This window comes from Phyllobates terribilis, unplaced genomic scaffold (genome assembly GCF_046119375.1).
Source record: "Phyllobates terribilis strain yellow unplaced genomic scaffold, ASM4611937v1 Scaffold_11__3_contigs__length_659146591, whole genome shotgun sequence".
Lineage (NCBI taxonomy): Eukaryota > Metazoa > Chordata > Amphibia > Anura > Dendrobatidae > Phyllobates > Phyllobates terribilis.
In genome coordinates, this window is record NW_027362771.1 from 258,623,430 (window position 1) to 258,641,419 (window position 17,990).

A 17,990-nucleotide genomic window follows, 5' to 3' on the forward strand; every position below is an offset into this window, starting at 1 on the left:
GTATGGAGCCACCTCAGTGCACTGTGGAGCAGAGCTGTGTATGGAGCCACCTCAGTGCACTGTGGAGCAGAGCTGTGTATGGAGCCACCTCAGTGCACTGTGGAGCAGAGCTGTGTATGGAGACACCACAGTGCACTGTGGAGCAGAGCTGTGTATGGAGCCACCTCAGTGCACTGTGGAGCAGAGCTGTGTATGGAGCCACCTCAGTGCACTGTGGAGCAGAGCTGTGTATGGAGCCACCTCTGTGCACTGTGGAGCAGAGCTGCGTATGGAGACACCTCAGTGCACTGTGGAGCAGAGCTGTGTATGGAGCCACCTCAGTGCACTGTGGTGCAGAGCTGTGTATGGAGCCACCTCAGTGCACTGTGGAGCAGAGCTGTGTATGGAGCCACCACTGTGGAGCAGAGCTGTGTATGGAGCCACCACTGTGGAGCAGAGCTGTGTATGGAGCCACCTCAGTGCACTGTGGTGCAGAGCTGTGTATGGAGCCACCTCAGTGCACTGTGGAGCAGAGCTGTGTATGGAGCCACCTCAGTGCACTGTGGAGCAGAGCTGTGTATGGAGCCACCTCAGTGCACTGTGGAGCAGAGCTGTGTATGGAGCCACCTCAGTGCACTGTGGAGCAGAGCTGTGTATGGAGACACCACAGTGCACTGTGGAGCAGAGCTGTGTATGGAGCCACCTCAGTGCACTGTGGAGCAGAGCTGCGTATGGAGACACCTCAGTGCACTGTGGAGCAGAGCTGTGTATGGAGCCACCTCAGTGCACTGTGGTGCAGAGCTGTGTATGGAGCCACCTCAGTGCACTGTGGAGCAGAGCTGTGTATGGAGCCACCACTGTGGAGCAGAGCTGTGTATGGAGACACCTCAGTGCACTGTGGAGCAGAGCTGTGTATGGAGCCACCTCAGTGCACTGTGGAGCAGAGCTGTGTATGGAGCCACCTCAGTGCACTGTGGAGCAGAGCTGTGTATGGAGCCACCTCAGTGCACTGTGGAGCAGAGCTGTGTATGGAGCCACCTCAGTGCACTGTGGAACAGAGCTGTGTATGGAGCCACCTCAGTGCACTGTGGCGCAGAGCTGTGTATGGAGCCACCTCAGTGCACTGTGGAGCAGAGCTGTGTTTGGAGCCACCTCAGTGCACTGTGGAGCAGAGCTGTGTATGGAGCCACCTCAGTGCACTGTGGAGCAGAGCTCTGTATGGAGCCACCTCAGTGCACTGTGGAGCAGAGCTGTGTATGGAGCCACCTCAGTGCACTGTGGAGCAGAGCTGTGTATGGAGACACCACAGTGCACTGTGGAGCAGAGCTGTGTATGGAGCCACCTCAGTGCACTGTGGAGCAGAGCTGTGTATGGAGCCACCTCAGTGCACTGTGGAGCAGAGCTGTGTATGGAGCCACCTCTGTGCACTGTGGAGCAGAGCTCCGTATGGAGACACCTCAGTGCACTGTGGAGCAGAGCTGTGTATGGAGCCACCTCAGTGCACTGTGGTGCAGAGCTGTGTATGGAGCCACCTCAGTGCACTGTGGAGCAGAGCTGTGTATGGAGCCACCACTGTGGAGCAGAGCTGTGTATGGAGCCACCACTGTGGAGCAGAGCTGTGTATGGAGCCACCTCAGTGCACTGTGGCGCAGAGCTGTGTATGGAGCCACCTCAGTGCACTGTGGCGCAGATCTGTGTATGGAGCCACCTCAGTGCATTGTGGAGCAGAGCTGTGTATGGAGGCACCTCAGTGCACTGTGGAGCAGAGCTGTGTATGGAGCCACCTCAGTGCACTGTGGAGCAGAGCTGTGTATGGAGCCACCTCAGTGCACTGTGGAGCAGAGCTGTGTATGGAGCCACCTCAGTGCACTGTGGAGCAGAGCTGTGTATGGAGCCACCTCAGTGCACTGTGGCGCAGAGCTGTGTATGGAGCCACCTCAGTGCACTGTGGAGCAGAGCTGTGTATGGAGCCACCTCAGTGCACTGTGGAGCAGAGCTGTGTATGGAGCCACCTCAGTGCACTGTGGAGCAGAGCTGTGTATGGAGCCACCTCAGTGCACTGTGGAGCAGAGCTGTGTATGGAGCCACCTCAGTGCACTGTGGCGCAGAGCTGTGTATGGAGCCACCTCAGTGCACTGTGGAGCAGAGCTGTGTATGGAGCCACCTCAGTGCACTGTGGAGCAGAGCTGTGTATGGAGCCACCTCAGTGCACTGTGGTGCAGAGCTGTGTATGGAGCCACCTCAGTGCACTGTGGAGCAGAGCTGTGTATGGAGCCACCTCAGTGCACTGTGGCGCAGAGCTGTGTATGGAGCCACCTCAGTGCACTGTGGCGCAGAGCTGTGTATGGAGCCACCTCAGTGCACTGTGGAGCAGAGCTGTGTATGGAGTCACCTCAGTGCACTGTGGAGCAGAGCTGTGTATGGAGCCACCTCAGTGCACTGTGGAGCAGAGCTGTGTATGGAGCCACCTCAGTGCACTGTGGAGCAGAGCTGTGTATGGAGCCACCTCAGTGCACTGTGGAGCAGAGCTGTGTATGGAGCCACCTCAGTGCACTGTGGAGCAGAGCTGTGTATGGAGCCACCTCAGTGCACTGTGGCGCAGAGCTGTGTATGGAGCCACCTCAGTGCACTGTGGAGCAGAGCTGTGTATGGAGCCACCTCAGTGCACTGTGGAGCAGAGCTGTGTATGGAGCCACCTCAGTGCACTGTGGTGCAGAGCTGTGTATGGAGCCACCTCAGTGCACTGTGGAGCAGAGCTGTGTATGGAGCCACCTCAGTGCACTGTGGCGCAGAGCTGTGTATGGAGCCACCTCAGTGCACTGTGGCGCAGAGCTGTGTATGGAGCCACCTCAGTGCACTGTGGAGCAGAGCTGTGTATGGAGGCACCTCAGTGCACTGTGGAGTAGAGCTGTGTATGGAGCCACCTCAGTGAACTGTGGAGCAGAGCTGTGTATGGAGCCACCTCAGTGCACTGTGGAGCAGAGCTGTGTATGGAGCCACCTCAGTGCACTGTGGAGCAGAGCTGTGTATGGAGCCACCTCAGTGCACTGTGGCGCAGAGCTGTGTATGGAGCCACCTCAGTGCACTGTGGAGCAGAGCTGTGTATGGAGCCACCTCAGTGCACTGTGGAGCAGAGCTGTGTATGGAGTCACCTCAGTGCACTGTGGAGCAGAGCTGTGTATGGAGCCACCTCAGTGCACTGTGGAGCAGAGCTGTGTATAGAGCCACCTCAGTGCACTGTGGAGCAGAGCTGTGTATGGAGACACCACAGTGCACTGTGGAGCAGAGCTGTGTATGGAGCCACCTCAGTGCACTGTGGAGCATAGCTGTGTATGGAGCCACCTCAGTGCACTGTGGAGCAGAGCTGTGTATGGAGCCACCTCAGTGCACTGTGGAGCAGAGCTGCGTATGGAGACACCTCAGTGCACTGTGGAGCAGAGCTGTGTATGGAGCCACCTCAGTGCACTGTGGTGCAGAGCTGTGTATGGAGCCACCTCAGTGCACTGTGGAGCAGAGCTGTGTATGGAGCCACCACTGTGGAGCAGAGCTGTGTATGGAGCCACCACTGTGGAGCAGAGCTGTGTATGGAGACACCTCAGTGCACTGTGGAGCAGAGCTGTGTATGGAGCCACCTCAGTGCACTGTGGAGCAGAGCTGTGTATGGAGCCACCTCAGTGCACTGTGGAGCAGAGCTGTGTATGGAGCCACCTCAGTGCACTGTGGAGCAGAGCTGTGTATGGAGCCACCTCAGTGCACTGTGGAGCAGAGCTGTGTATGGAACCACCTCAGTGCACTGTGGAGCAGAGCTGTGTATGGAGCCACCTCAGTGCACTGTGGAGCAGAGCTGTGTATGGAGCCACCTCAGTGCACTGTGGAGCAGAGCTGTGTATGGAGCCACCTCAGTGCACTGTGGAGCAGAGCTGTGTATGGAGACACCACAGTGCACTGTGGAGCAGAGCTGTGTATGGAGCCACCTCAGTGCACTGTGGAGCAGAGCTGTGTATGGAGCCACCTCAGTGCACTGTGGAGCAGAGCTGTGTATGGAGCCACCTCAGTGCACTGTGGAGCAGAGCTGCGTATGGAGACACCTCAGTGCACTGTGGAGCAGAGCTGTGTATGGAGCCACCTCAGTGCACTGTGGTGCAGAGCTGTGTATGGAGCCACCTCAGTGCACTGTGGAGCAGAGCTGTGTATGGAGCCACCTCAGTGCACTGTGGAGCAGAGCTGTGTATGGAGCCACCACTGTGGAGCAGAGCTGTGTATGGAGCCACCACTGTGGAGCAGAGCTGTGTATGGAGCCACCACTGTGGAGCAGAGCTGTGTATGGAGACACCTCAGTGCACTGTGGAGCAGAGCTGTGTATGGAGCCACCTCAGTGCCCTGTGGAGCAGAGCTGTGTATGGAGCCACCTCAGTGCACTGTGGAGCAGAGCTGTGTATGGAGCCACCTCAGTGCACTGTGGAGCAGAGCTGTGTATGGAGCCACCTCAGTGCACTGTGGAGCAGAGCTGTGTATGGAGCCACCTCAGTGCACTGTGGAGCAGAGCTGTGTATGGAGCCACCACTGTGGAGCAGAGCTGTGTATGGAGCCACCACTGTGGAGCAGAGCTGTGTATGGAGCCACCACTGTGGAGCAGAGCTGTGTATGGAGACACCTCAGTGCACTGTGGAGCAGAGCTGTGTATGGAGCCACCTCAGTGCACTGTGGAGCAGAGCTGTGTATGGAGCCACCTCAGTGCACTGTGGAGCAGAGCTGTGTATGGAGCCACCTCAGTGCACTGTGGAGCAGAGCTGTGTATGGAGCCACCTCAGTGCACTGTGGAGCAGAGCTGTGTATGAAGACACCTCAGTGCACAGTGGAGCAGAGCTGTGTATGGAGCCACCTCAGTGCACTGTGGAGCAGAGCTGTGTATGGAGCCACCTCAGTGCACTGTGGAACAGAGCTGTGTATGGAGCCACCTCAGTGCACTGTGGAGCAGAGCTGTGTATGGAGACACCTCAGTGCACTGTGGAGCAGAGCTGTGTATGGAGCCACCTCAGTGCACTGTGGAGCAGAGCTGTGTATGGAGCCACCTCAGTGCACTGTGGAGCAGAGCTGTGTATGGAGCCACCTCAGTGCACTGTGGAGCAGAGCTGTGTATGGAGCCACCTCAGTGCACTGTGGTGCAGAGCTGTGTATGGAGTCACCTCAGTGCACTGTGGAGCAGAGCTGTGTATGGAGCCACCTCAGTGCACTGTGGAGCAGAGCTGTGTATGGAGCCACCTCAGTGCACTGTGGAGCAGAGCTGTTTATGGAGCCACCTCAGTGCACTGTGGCGCAGAGCTGTGTATGGAGCCACCTCAGTGCACTGTGGCGCAGAGCTGTGTATGGAGCCACCTCAGTGCACTGTGGAGCAGAGCTGTGTATGGAGCCACCTCAGTGCACTGTGGAGCAGAGCTGTGTATGGAGCCACCTCAGTGCACTGTGGAGCAGAGCTGTGTATGGAGCCACCTCAGTGCACTGTGGAGCAGAGCTGTGTATGGAGCCACCTCAGTGCACTGTGGAGCAGAGCTGTGTATGGAGCCACCTCAGTGCACTGTGGAGCAGAGCTGTGTATGGAGCCACCTCAGTGCACTGTGGAGCAGAGCTGTGTATGGAGCCACCTCAGTGCACTGTGGAGCAGAGCTGTGTATGGAGCCACCTCAGTGCACTGTGGAGCAGAGCTGTGTATGGAGCCACCTCAGTGCACTGTGGAGCAGAGCTGTGTATGGAGCCACCACTGTGGAGCAGAGCTGTGTATGGAGCCACCACTGTGGAGCAGAGCTGTGTATGGAGCCACCACTGTGGAGCAGAGCTATGTATGGAGACACCTCAGTGCACTGTGGAGCTTAGCTGTGTATGGAGCCACCTCAGTGCACTGTGGAGCAGAGCTGTTTATGGAGCCACCTCAGTGCACTGAGGAGCAGAGCTGTTTATGGAGCCACCTCAGTGCACTGTGGAGCAGAGCTGTGTATGGAGCCACCTCAGTGCACTGTGGAGCAGAGCTGTGTATGGAGCCACCACTGTGGAGCTGAGCTGTGTATGGAGCCACCACTGTGGAGCAGAGCTGTGTATGGAGACACCTCAGTGCACTGTGGAGCAGAGCTGTGTATGGAGCCACCTCAGTGCACTGTGGAGCAGAGCTGTGTATGGAGCCACCTCAGTGCACTGTGGAGCAGAGCTATGTATGGAGCCACCTCAGTGCACTGTGGAGCAGAGCTGTGTATGGAGCCACCTCAGTGCACTGTGGAACAGAGCTGTGTATGGAGCCACCTCAGTGCACTGTAGCGCAGAGCTGTGTATGGAGCCACCTCAGTGCACTGTGGAGCAGAGCTGTGTATGGAGCCACCTCAGTGCACTGTGGAGCAGAGCTGTGTATGGAGCCACCTCAGTGCACTGTGGAGCAGAGCTGTGTATGGAGCCACCTCAGTGCACTGTGGAGCAGAGCTGTGTATGGAGCCACCTCAGTGCACTGTGGAGCAGAGCTGTGTATGGAGACACCACAGTGCACTGTGGAGCAGAGCTGTGTATGGAGCCACCTCAGTGCACTGTGGAGCAGAGCTGTGTATGGAGCCACCTCAGTGCACTGTGGAGCAGAGCTGTGTATGGAGCCACCTCAGTGCACTGTGGAGCAGAGTTGCGTATGGAGACACCTCAGTGCACTGTGGAGCAGAGCTGTGTATGGAGACACCTCAGTGCACTGTGGTGCAGAGCTGTGTATGGAGCCACCTCAGTGCACTGTGGAGCAGAGCTGTGTATGGAGCCACCTCAGTGCACTGTGGAGCAGAGCTGTGTATGGAGCCACCACTGTGGAGCAGAGCTGTGTATGGAGCCACCACTGTGGAGCAGAGCTGTGTATGGAGCCACCACTGTGGAGCAGAGCTGTGTATGGAGCCACCACTGTGGAGCAGAGCTGTGTATGGAGACACCTCAGTGCACTGTGGAGCAGAGCTGTGTATGGAGCCACCTCAGTGCACTGTGGAGCAGAGCTGTGTTTGGAGCCACCTCAGTGCACTGTGGAGCAGAGCTGTGTATGGAGCCACCTCAGTGCACTGTGGAGCAGAGCTGTGTTTGGAGCCACCTCAGTGCACTGTGGAGCAGAGCTGTGTATGGAGCCACCTCAGTGGCACTGTGGAGCAGAGCTGTGTATGGAGCCACCTCCGTGCACTGTGGAGCAGAGCTGTGTATGGAGCCACCTCAGTGCACTGTGGAGCAGAGCTGTGTATGGAGCCACACTGTGGAGCAGAGCTGTGTATGGAGCCACCACTGTGGAGCAGAGCTGTGTATGGAGCCACCACTGTGGAGCAGAGCTATGTATGGAGACACCTCAGTGCACTGTGGAGCTTAGCTGTGTATGGAGCCACCTCAGTGCACTGTGGAGCAGAGCTGTGTATGGAGCCACCTCAGTGCACTGTGGAGCAGAGCTGTGTATGGAGCCACCTCAGTGCACTGTGGAGCAGAGCTGTGTATGGAGCCACCTCAGTGCACTGTGGAGCAGAGCTGTGTATGGAGACACCTCAGTGCACTGTGAAGCAGAGCTGTGTATGGAGCCACCTCAGTGCACTGGGAGCAGAGCTGTGTATGCAGCCACCTCAGTGCACTGTGGAGCAGAGCTGTGTATGGGAGCCACCTCAGTGCACTGTGGAGCAGAGCTGTGTATGGAGCCACCTCAGTGCACTGTGGAGCAGAGCTGTTTATGGAGCCACCTCAGTGCACTGTGGCGCAGAGCTGTGTATGGAGCCACCTCAGTGCACTGTGGAGCAGAGCTGTGTATGGAGACACCTCAGTGCACTGTGGAGCAGAGCTGTGTATGGAGCCACCTCAGTGCACTGTGGAGCAGAGCTGTTTATGGAGCCACCTCAGTGCACTGAGGAGCAGAGCTGTTTATGGAGCCACCTCAGTGCACTGTGGAGCAGAGCTGTGTATGGAGCCACCTCAGTGCACTGTGGAGCAGAGCTGTGTATGGAGCCACCTCAGTGCACTGTTGAGCAGAGCTGTGTATGGAGACACCACAGTGCACTGTGGAGCAGAGCTGTGTATGGAGCCACCTCAGTGCACTGTGGAGCAGAGCTGTGTATGGAGCCACCTCAGTGCACTGTGGAGCAGAGCTGTGTATGGAGCCACCTCAGTGCACTGTGGAGCAGAGCTGTGTATGGAGCCACCTCAGTGCACTGTGGAGCAGAGCTGTGTATGGAGCTACCTCAGTGCACTGTGAAGCAGAGCTGTGTATGGAGCCACCTCAGTGCACTGTGAGCAGAGCTGTTTATGGAGCCACCTCAGTGCACTGTGGGTGCAGAGCTGTTTATGGAGCCACCTCAGTGCACTGTGGCGCAGAGCTGTGTATGGAGCCACCTCAGTGCACTGTGGAGCAGAGCTGTGTATGGAAACACCTCAGTGCACTGTGGAGCAGAGCTGTGTATGGAGACACCTCAGTGCACTGTGGAGCAGAGCTGTGTATGGAGCCACCACTGTGGAGCAGAGCTGTGTATGGAGCCACCACTGTGGAGCAGACCTGTGTATGGAGACACCTCAGTGCACTGTGGAGCAGAGCTGTGTATGGAGCCACCTCAGTGCACTGTGGAGCAGAGCTGTGTATGGAGCCACCTCAGTGCACTGTGGAGCAGAGCTGTGTATGGAGCCACCTCAGTGCACTGTGGAGCAGAGCTGTGTATGGAGCCACCTCAGTGCACTGTGGAGCAGAGCTGTGTATGGAGCCACCTCAGTGCACTGTGGTGCAGAGCTGTGTATGGAGCCACCTCAGTGCACTGTGGAGCAGAGCTGTGTATGGAGCCACCTCAGTGCACTGTGGAACAGAGCTGTGTATGGAGCCACCTCAGTGCACTGTGGGTGCAGAGCTGTGTATGGAGCCACCTCAGTGCACTGTGGAGCAGAGCTGTGTATGGAGCCACCTCAGTGCACTGTGGAGCAGAGCTGTGTATGGAGCCACCTCAGTGCACTGTGGGAGCAGAGCTGTTTATGGAGCCACCTCAGTGCACTGTGGAGCAGAGCTGTTTATGGAGCCACCTCAGTGCACTGTGGCGCAGAGCTGTGTATGGAGCCACCTCAGTGCACTGTGGAGCAGAGCTGTGTATGGAGACACCTCAGTGCACTGTGGAGCAGAGCTGTGTATGGTGCCACCTCAGTGCACTGTGGAGCAGAGCTGTTTATGGAGCCACCTCAGTGCACTGTGGTGCAGAGCTGTTTATGGAGCCACCTCAGTGCACTGTGGCGCAGAGCTGTGTATGGAGCCACCTCAGTGCACTGTGGTGCAGAGCTGTTTATGGAGCCACCTCAGTGCACTGTGGAGCAGAGCTGTGTATGGAGACACCTCAGTGCACTGTGGAGCAGAGCTGTTTATGGAGCCACCTCAGTGCACTGTGGAGCAGAGCTGTTTATGGAGCCACCTCTGTGCACTGTGGAGCAGAGCTGTGTATGGAGCCACCTCAGTGGCACTGTGGAGCAGAGCTGTGTATGGAGACACCTCAGTGCACTGTGGAGCAGAGCTGTGTATGGAGCCACCACTGTGGAGCAGAGCTGTGTATGGAGCCACCACTGTGGAGCAGACCTGTATATGGAGACACCTCAGTGCACTGTGGAGCAGAGCTGTGTATGGAGCCACCTCAGTGCACTGTGGAGCAGAGGTGTGTATGGAGCCACCTCAGTGCACTGTGGAGCAGAGCTGTGTATGGAGCCACCTCAGTGCACTGTGGTGCAGAGCTGTGTATGGAGCCACCTCAGTGCACTGTGGTGCAGAGCTGTTATGGAGCCACCTCAGTGCACTGTGGAGCAGAGCTGTGTATGGAGACACCTCAGTGCACTGTGGAGCAGAGCTGTTTATGGAGCCACCTCAGTGCACTGTGGAGCAGAGCTGTTTATGGAGCCACCTCAGTGCACTGTGGAGCAGAGCTGTGTATGGAGCCACCTCAGTGCACTGTGAGCAGAGCTGTGTATGGAGCCACCTCAGTGCACTGTGGAGCAGAGCTGTGTATGGAGCCACCACTGTGGAGCAGAGCTGTGTATGGAGCCACCACTGTGGAGCAGACCTGTGTATGGAGACACCTCAGTGCACTGTGGAGCAGAGCTGTGTATGGAGCCACCTCAGTGCACTGTGGAGCAGAGCTGTGTATGGAGCCACCTCAGTGCACTGTGGAGCAGAGCTGTGTATGGAGCCACTCAGTGCACTGTGGAGCAGAGCTGTGTATGGAGCCACCTCAGTGCACTGTGGAGCAGAGCTGTGTATGGAGCCACCTCAGTGCACTGTGGTGCAGAGCTGTGTATGGAGCCACCTCAGTGCACTGTGGAGCAGAGCTGTGTATGGAGCCACCTCAGTGCACTGTGGTGCAGAGCTGTGTATGGAGCCACCTCAGTGCACTGTGGAGCAGAGCTGTGTATGGAGCCACCTCAGTGCACTGTGGAGCAGAGCTGTGTATGGAGCCACCTCAGTGCACTGTGGAGCAGAGCTGTGTATGGAGCCACCTCAGTGCACTGTGGAGCAGAGCTGTGTACGGAGCCACCTCAGTGCACTGTGGCGCAGAGCTGTGTATGGAGCCACCTCAGTGCACTGTGGTGCAGAGCTGTTATGGAGCCACCTCAGTGCACTGTGGAGCAGAGCTGTGTATGGAGACACCTCAGTGCACTGTGGAGCAGAGCTGTTTATGGAGCCACCTCAGTGCACTGTGGAGCAGGCTGTTTATGGAGCCACCTCAGTGCACTGTGGAGCAGAGCTGTGTATGGAGCCACCTCAGTGCACTGTGGAGCAGAGCTGTGTATGGAGCCACCTCAGTGCACTGTGGAGCAGAGCTGTGTATGGAGCCACCACTGTGGAGCAGAGCTGTGTATGGAGCCACCTCAGTGCACTGTGGAGCAGACCTGTGTATGGAGACACCTCAGTGCACTGTGGAGCAGAGCTGTGTATGGAGCCACCTCAGTGCACTGTGGAGCAGAGCTGTGTATGGAGCCACCTCAGTGCACTGTGGAGCAGAGCTGTGTATGGAGCCACCTCAGTGCACTGTGGAGCAGAGCTGTGTATGGAGCCACCTCAGTGCACTGTGGAGCAGAGCTGTGTATGGAGCCACCTCAGTGCACTGTGGAGCAGAGCTGTGTATGGAGCCACCTCAGTGCACTGTGGAGCAGAGCTGTGTATGGAGCCACCACTGTGGAGCAGAGCTGTGTATGGAGCCACCTCAGTGCACTGTGGAGCAGAGCTGTGTATGGAGCCACCTCAGTGCACTGTGGAGCAGACCTGTGTATGGAGCCACCTCAGTGCACTGTGGAGCAGAGCTGTGTATGGAGCCACCTCAGTGCACTGTGGAGCAGAGCTGTGTATGGAGCCACCTCAGTGCACTGTGGAGCAGAGCTGTGTATGGAGCCACCTCAGTGCACTGTGGTGCAGAGCTGTGTATGGAGCCACCTCAGTGCACTGTGGAGCAGAGCTGTGTATGGAGCCACCTCAGTGCACTGTGGTGCAGAGCTGTGTATGGAGCCACCTCAGTGCACTGTGGAGCAGAGCTGTGTATGGAGCCACCTCAGTGCACTGTGGAGCAGAGCTGTGTATGGAAGCCACCTCAGTGCACTGTGGCGCAGAGCTGTTTATGGAGCCACCTCAGTGCACTGTGGAGCAGAGCTGTGTATGGAGACACCTCAGTGCACTGTGGAGCAGAGCTGTTTATGGAGCCACCTCAGTGCACTGTGGAGCAGAGCTGTGTATGGAGCCACCTCAGTGCACTGTGGAGCAGAGCTGTGTATGGAGCCACCTCAGTGCACTGTGGTGCAGAGCTGTTTATGGAGCCACCTCAGTGCACTGTGGAGCAGAGCTGTGTATGGAGACACCTCAGTGCACTGTGGAGCAGAGCTGTTTATGGAGCCACCTCAGTGCACTGTGGAGCAGAGCTGTTATGGAGCCACCTCAGTGCACTGTGGAGCAGAGCTGTGTATGGAGCCACCTCAGTGCACTGTGGAGCAGAGCTGTGTATGGAGCCACCTCAGTGCACTGTGGAGCAGACCTGTGTATGGAGCCACCTCAGTGCACTGTGGATCAGAGCTGTGTATGGAGCCACCTCAGTGCACTGTGGAGCAGAGCTGTGTATGGAGCCACCTCAGTGCACTGTGGAGCAGAGCTGTGTATGGAGCCACCTCAGTGCACTGTGGAGCAGAGCTGTGTATGGAGCCACCTCAGTGCACTGTGGAGCAGAGCTGTGTATGGAGCCACCTCAGTGCACTGTGGAGCAGAGCTGTTTATGGGAGCCACCTCAGTGCACTGTGGAGCAGAGCTGTTTATGGAGCCACCTCAGTGCACTGTGGCGCAGAGCTGTGTATGGAGCCACCTCAGTGCACTGTGAGCAGAGCTGTGTATGGAGACACCTCAGTGCACTGTGGAGCAGAGCTGTGTATGGTGCCACCTCAGTGCACTGTGGAGCAGAGCTGTTTATGGAGCCACCTCAGTGCACTGTGGTGCAGAGCTGTTTATGGAGCCACCTCAGTGCACTGTGGCGCAGAGCTGTGTATGGAGCCACCTCAGTGCACTGTGGTGCAGAGCTGTTTATGGAGCCACCTCAGTGCACTGTGGAGCAGAGCTGTGTATGGAGACACCTCAGTGCACTGTGGAGCAGAGCTGTTTATGGAGCCACCTCAGTGCACTGTGGAGCAGAGCTGTTTATGGAGCCACCTCTGTGCACTGTGGAGCAGAGCTGTGTATGGGAGCCACCTCAGTGCACTGTGGAGCAGAGCTGTGTATGGAGCCACCTCAGTGCACTGTGGAGCAGAGCTGTGTATGGAGCCACCACTGTGGAGCAGAGCTGTGTATGGAGCCACCACTGTGGAGCAGACCTGTATATGGAGACACCTCAGTGCACTGTGGAGCAGAGCTGTGTATGGAGCCACCTCAGTGCACTGTGGAGCAGAGGTGTGTATGGAGCCACCTCAGTGCACTGTGGAGCAGAGCTGTGTATGGAGCCACCTCAGTGTACTGTGGAGCAGAGCTGTGTATGGAGCCACCTCAGTGCACTGTGGAGTAGAGCTGTGTATGGAGCCACCTCAGTGCACTGTGGTGCAGAGCTGTGTATGGAGCCACCTCAGTGCACTGTGGTGCAGAGCTGTTTATGGAGCCACCTCAGTGCACTGTGGAGCAGAGCTGTGTATGGAGACACCTCAGTGCACTGTGGAGCAGAGCTGTTTATGGAGCCACCTCAGTGCACTGTGGAGCAGAGCTGTTTATGGAGCCACCTCAGTGCACTGTGGAGCAGAGCTGTGTATGGAGCCACCTCAGTGCACTGTGGAGCAGAGCTGTGTATGGAGCCACCTCAGTGCACTGTGGAGCAGAGCTGTGTATGGAGCCACCACTGTGGAGCAGAGCTGTGTATGGAGCCACCACTGTGGAGCAGACCTGTGTATGGAGACACCTCAGTGCACTGAGGAGCAGAGCTGTGTATGGAGCCACCTCAGTGCACTGTGGAGCAGAGCTGTGTATGGAGCCACCTCAGTGCACTGTGGAGCAGAGCTGTGTATGGAGCCACCTCAGTGCACTGTGGAGCAGAGCTGTGTATGGAGCCACCTCAGTGCACTGTGGAGCAGAGCTGTGTATGGAGCCACCTCAGTGCACTGTGGTGCAGAGCTGTGTATGGAGCCACCTCAGTGCACTGTGGAGCAGAGCTGTGTATGGAGCCACCTCAGTGCACTGTGGTGCAGAGCTGTGTATGGAGCCACCTCAGTGCACTGTGGAGCAGAGCTGTGTACGGAGCCACCTCAGTGCACTGTGGCGCAGAGCTGTTTATGGAGCCACCTCAGTGCACTGTGGAGCAGAGCTGTGTATGGAGACACCTCAGTGCACTGTGGAGCAGAGCTGTTTATGGAGCCACCTCAGTGCACTGTGGAGCAGAGCTGTGTATGGAGCCACCTCAGTGCACTGTGGAGCAGAGCTGTGTATGGAGCCACCTCAGTGCACTGTGGTGCAGAGCTGTTTATGGAGCCACCTCAGTGCACTGTGGAGCAGAGCTGTGTATGGAGACACCTCAGTGCACTGTGGAGCAGAGCTGTTTATGGAGCCCCCTCAGTGCACTGTGGAGCAGAGCTGTTTATGGAGCCACCTCAGTGCACTGTGGAGCAGAGCTGTGTATGGAGCCACCTCAGTGCACTGTGGAGCAGAGCTGTGTATGGAGCCACCTCAGTGCACTGTGGAGCAGAGCTGTGTATGGAGCCACCTCAGTGCACTGTGGAGCAGAGCTGTGTATGGAGCCACCTCAGTGCACTGTGGAGCAGAGCTGTGTATGGAGCCACCTCAGTGCACTGTGGAGCAGAGCTGTGTATGGAGCCACCTCAGTGCACTGTGGTGCAGAGCTGTTTATGGAGCCACCTCAGTGCACTGTGGAGCAGAGCTGTGTATGGAGACACCTCAGTGCACTGTGGAGCAGAGCTGTTTATGGAGCCACCTCAGTGCACTGTGGAGCAGAGCTGTGTATGGAGCCACCTCAGTGCACTGTGGAGCAGAGCTGTTTATGGAGCCACCTCAGTGCACTGTGGAGCAGAGCTGTTTATGGAGCCACCTCAGTGCACTGTGGGCGCAGAGCTGTGTATGGAGCCACCTCAGTGCACTGTGGAGCAGAGCTGTGTATGGAGACACCTCAGTGCACTGTGGAGCAGAGCTGTGTATGGTGCCACCTCAGTGCACTGTGGAGCAGAGCTGTTTATGGAGCCACCTCAGTGCACTGTGGTGCAGAGCTGTTTATGGAGCCACCTCAGTGCACTGTGGCGCAGAGCTGTGTATGGAGCCACCTCAGTGCACTGTGGTGCAGAGCTGTTTATGGAGCCACCTCAGTGCACTGTGGAGCAGAGCTGTGTATGGAGACACCTCAGTGCACTGTGGAGCAGAGCTGTTTATGGAGCCACCTCAGTGCACTGTGGAGCAGAGCTGTTTATGGAGCCACCTCTGTGCACTGTGGAGCAGAACTGTGTATGGAGCCACCTCAGTGCACTGTGGAGCAGAGCTGTGTATGGAGCCACCTCAGTGCACTGTGGAGCAGAGCTGTGTATGGAGCCACCACTGTGGAGCAGAGCTGTGTATGGAGCCACCACTGTGGAGCAGACCTGTATATGGAGACACCTCAGTGCACTGTGGAGCAGAGCTGTGTATGGAGCCACCTCAGTGCACTGTGGAGCAGAGGTGTGTATGGAGCCACCTCAGTGCACTGTGGAGCAGAGCTGTGTATGGAGCCACCTCAGTGTACTGTGGAGCAGAGCTGTGTATGGAGCCACCTCAGTGCACTGTGGAGCAGAGCTGTGTATGGAGCCACCTCAGTGCACTGTGGTGCAGAGCTGTGTATGGAGCCACCTCAGTGCACTGTGGTGCAGAGCTGTTTATGGAGCCACCTCAGTGCACTGTGGAGCAGAGCTGTGTATGGAACACCTCAGTGCACTGTGGAGCAGAGCTGTTTATGGAGCCACCTCAGTGCACTGTGGAGCAGAGCTGTTTATGGAGCCACCTCAGTGCACTGTGGAGCAGAGCTGTGTATGGAGCCACCTCAGTGCACTGTGGAGCAGAGCTGTGTATGGAGCCACCTCAGTGCACTGTGGAGCAGAGCTGTGTATGGAGCCACCACTGTGGAGCAGAGCTGTGTATGGAGTCACCACTGTGGAGCAGACCTGTGTATGGAGACACCTCAGTGCACTGTGGAGCAGAGCTGTGTATGGAGCCACCTCAGTGCACTGTGGAGCAGAGCTGTGTATGGAGCCACCTCAGTGCACTGTGGAGCAGAGCTGTGTATGGAGCCACCTCAGTGCACTGTGGAGCAGAGCTGTGTATGGAGCCACCTCAGTGCACTGTGGAGCAGAGCTGTGTATGGAGCCACCTCAGTGCACTGTGGTGCAGAGCTGTGTATGGAGCCACCTCAGTGCACTGTGGAGCAGAGCTGTGTATGGAGCCACCTCAGTGCACTGTGGTGCAGAGCTGTGTATGGAGCCACCTCAGTGCACTGTGGAGCAGAGCTGTTTATGGAGCCACCTCAGTGCACTGTGGTGCAGAGCTGTGTATGGAGACACCTCAGTGCACTGTGGAGCAGAGCTGTTTATGGAGCCACCTCAGTGCACTGTGGAGCAGAGCTGTTTATGGAGCCACCTCTGTGCACTGTGGAGCAGAGCTGTGTATGGAGCCACCTCAGTGCACTGTGGAGCAGAGCTGTGTATGGAGCCACCTCAGTGCACTGTGGAGCAGAGCTGTGTATGGAGCCACCACTGTGGAGCAGAGCTGTGTATGGAGCCACCACTGTGGAGCAGACCTGTATATGGAGACACCTCAGTGCACTGTGGAGCAGAGCTGTGTATGGAGCCACCTCAGTGCACTGTGGAGCAGAGGTGTGTATGGAGCCACCTCAGTGCACTGTGGAGCAGAGCTGTGTATGGAGCCACCTCAGTGTACTGTGGAGCAGAGCTGTGTATGGAGCCACCTCAGTGCACTGTGGAGCAGAGCTGTGTATGGAGCCACCTCAGTGCACTGTGGTGCAGAGCTGTGTATGGAGCCACCTCAGTGCACTGTGGTGCAGAGCTGTTTATGGAGCCACCTCAGTGCACTGTGGAGCAGAGCTGTGTATGGAGACACCTCAGTGCACTGTGGAGCAGAGCTGTTTATGGAGCCACCTCAGTGCACTGTGGAGCAGAGCTGTTTATGGAGCCACCTCAGTGCACTGTGGAGCAGAGCTGTGTATGGAGCCACCTCAGTGCACTGTGGAGCAGAGCTGTGTATGGAGCCACCTCAGTGCACTGTGGAGCAGAGCTGTGTATGGAGCCACCACTGTGGAGCAGAGCTGGGATGGAGCCACCACTGTGGAGCAGACCTGTGTATGGAGACACCTCAGTGCACTGTGGAGCAGAGCTGTGGTATGGAGCCACCTCAGTGCACTGTGGAGCAGAGCTCCATACACAGCTCTGCTCCACAGTGCACTGAGGTGGCTCCATACACAGCTCTGCTCCACAGTGCACTGAGGTGTCTCCATACACAGGTCTGCTCCACAGTGGTGGCTCCATACACAGCTCTGCTCCACAGTGGTGGCTCCATACACAGCTCTGCTCCACAGTGCACTGAGGTGGCTCCATACACAGCTCTGCTCCACAGTGCACTGAGGTGGCTCCATACACAGCTCTGCTCCACAGTGCACTGAGGTGGCTCCATAAACAGCTCTGCTCCACAGTGCACTGAGGTGGCTCCATAAACAGCTCTGCTCCACAGTGCACTGAGGTGTCTCCATACACAGCTCTGCTCCACAGTGCACTGAGGTGGCTCCATAAACAGCTCTGCACCACAGTGCACTGAGGTGGCTCCATACACAGCTCTGCACCACAGTGCACTGAGGTGGCTCCATACACAGCTCTGCTCCACAGTGCACTGAGGTGGCTCCATACACAGCTCTGCTCCACAGTACACTGAGGTGGCTCCATACACAGCTCTGCTCCACAGTGCACTGAGGTGGCTCCATACACACCTCTGCTCCACAGTGCACTGAGGTGGCTCCATACACAGCTCTGCTCCACAGTGCACTGAGGTGTCTCCATATACAGGTCTGCTCCACAGTGGTGGCTCCATACACAGCTCTGCTCCACAGTGGTGGCTCCATACACAGCTCTGCTCCACAGTGCACTGAGGTGGCTCCATACACAGCTCTGCTCCACAGTGCACTGAGGTGGCTCCATACACAGCTCTGCTCCACAGTGCACAGAGGTGGCTCCATAAACAGCTCTGCTCCACAGTGCACTGAGGTGGCTCCATAAACAGCTCTGCTCCACTGTGCACTGAGGTGTCTCCATACACAGCTCTGCTCCACAGTGCACTGAGGTGGCTCCATAAACAGCTCTGCTCCACAGTGCACTGAGGTGGCTCCATACACAGCTCTGCACCACAGTGCACTGAGGTGGCTCCATACACAGCTCTGCTCCACAGTGCACTGAGGTGGCTCCATACACAGCTCTGCACCACAGTGCACTGAGGTGGCTCCATACACAGCTCTGCTCCA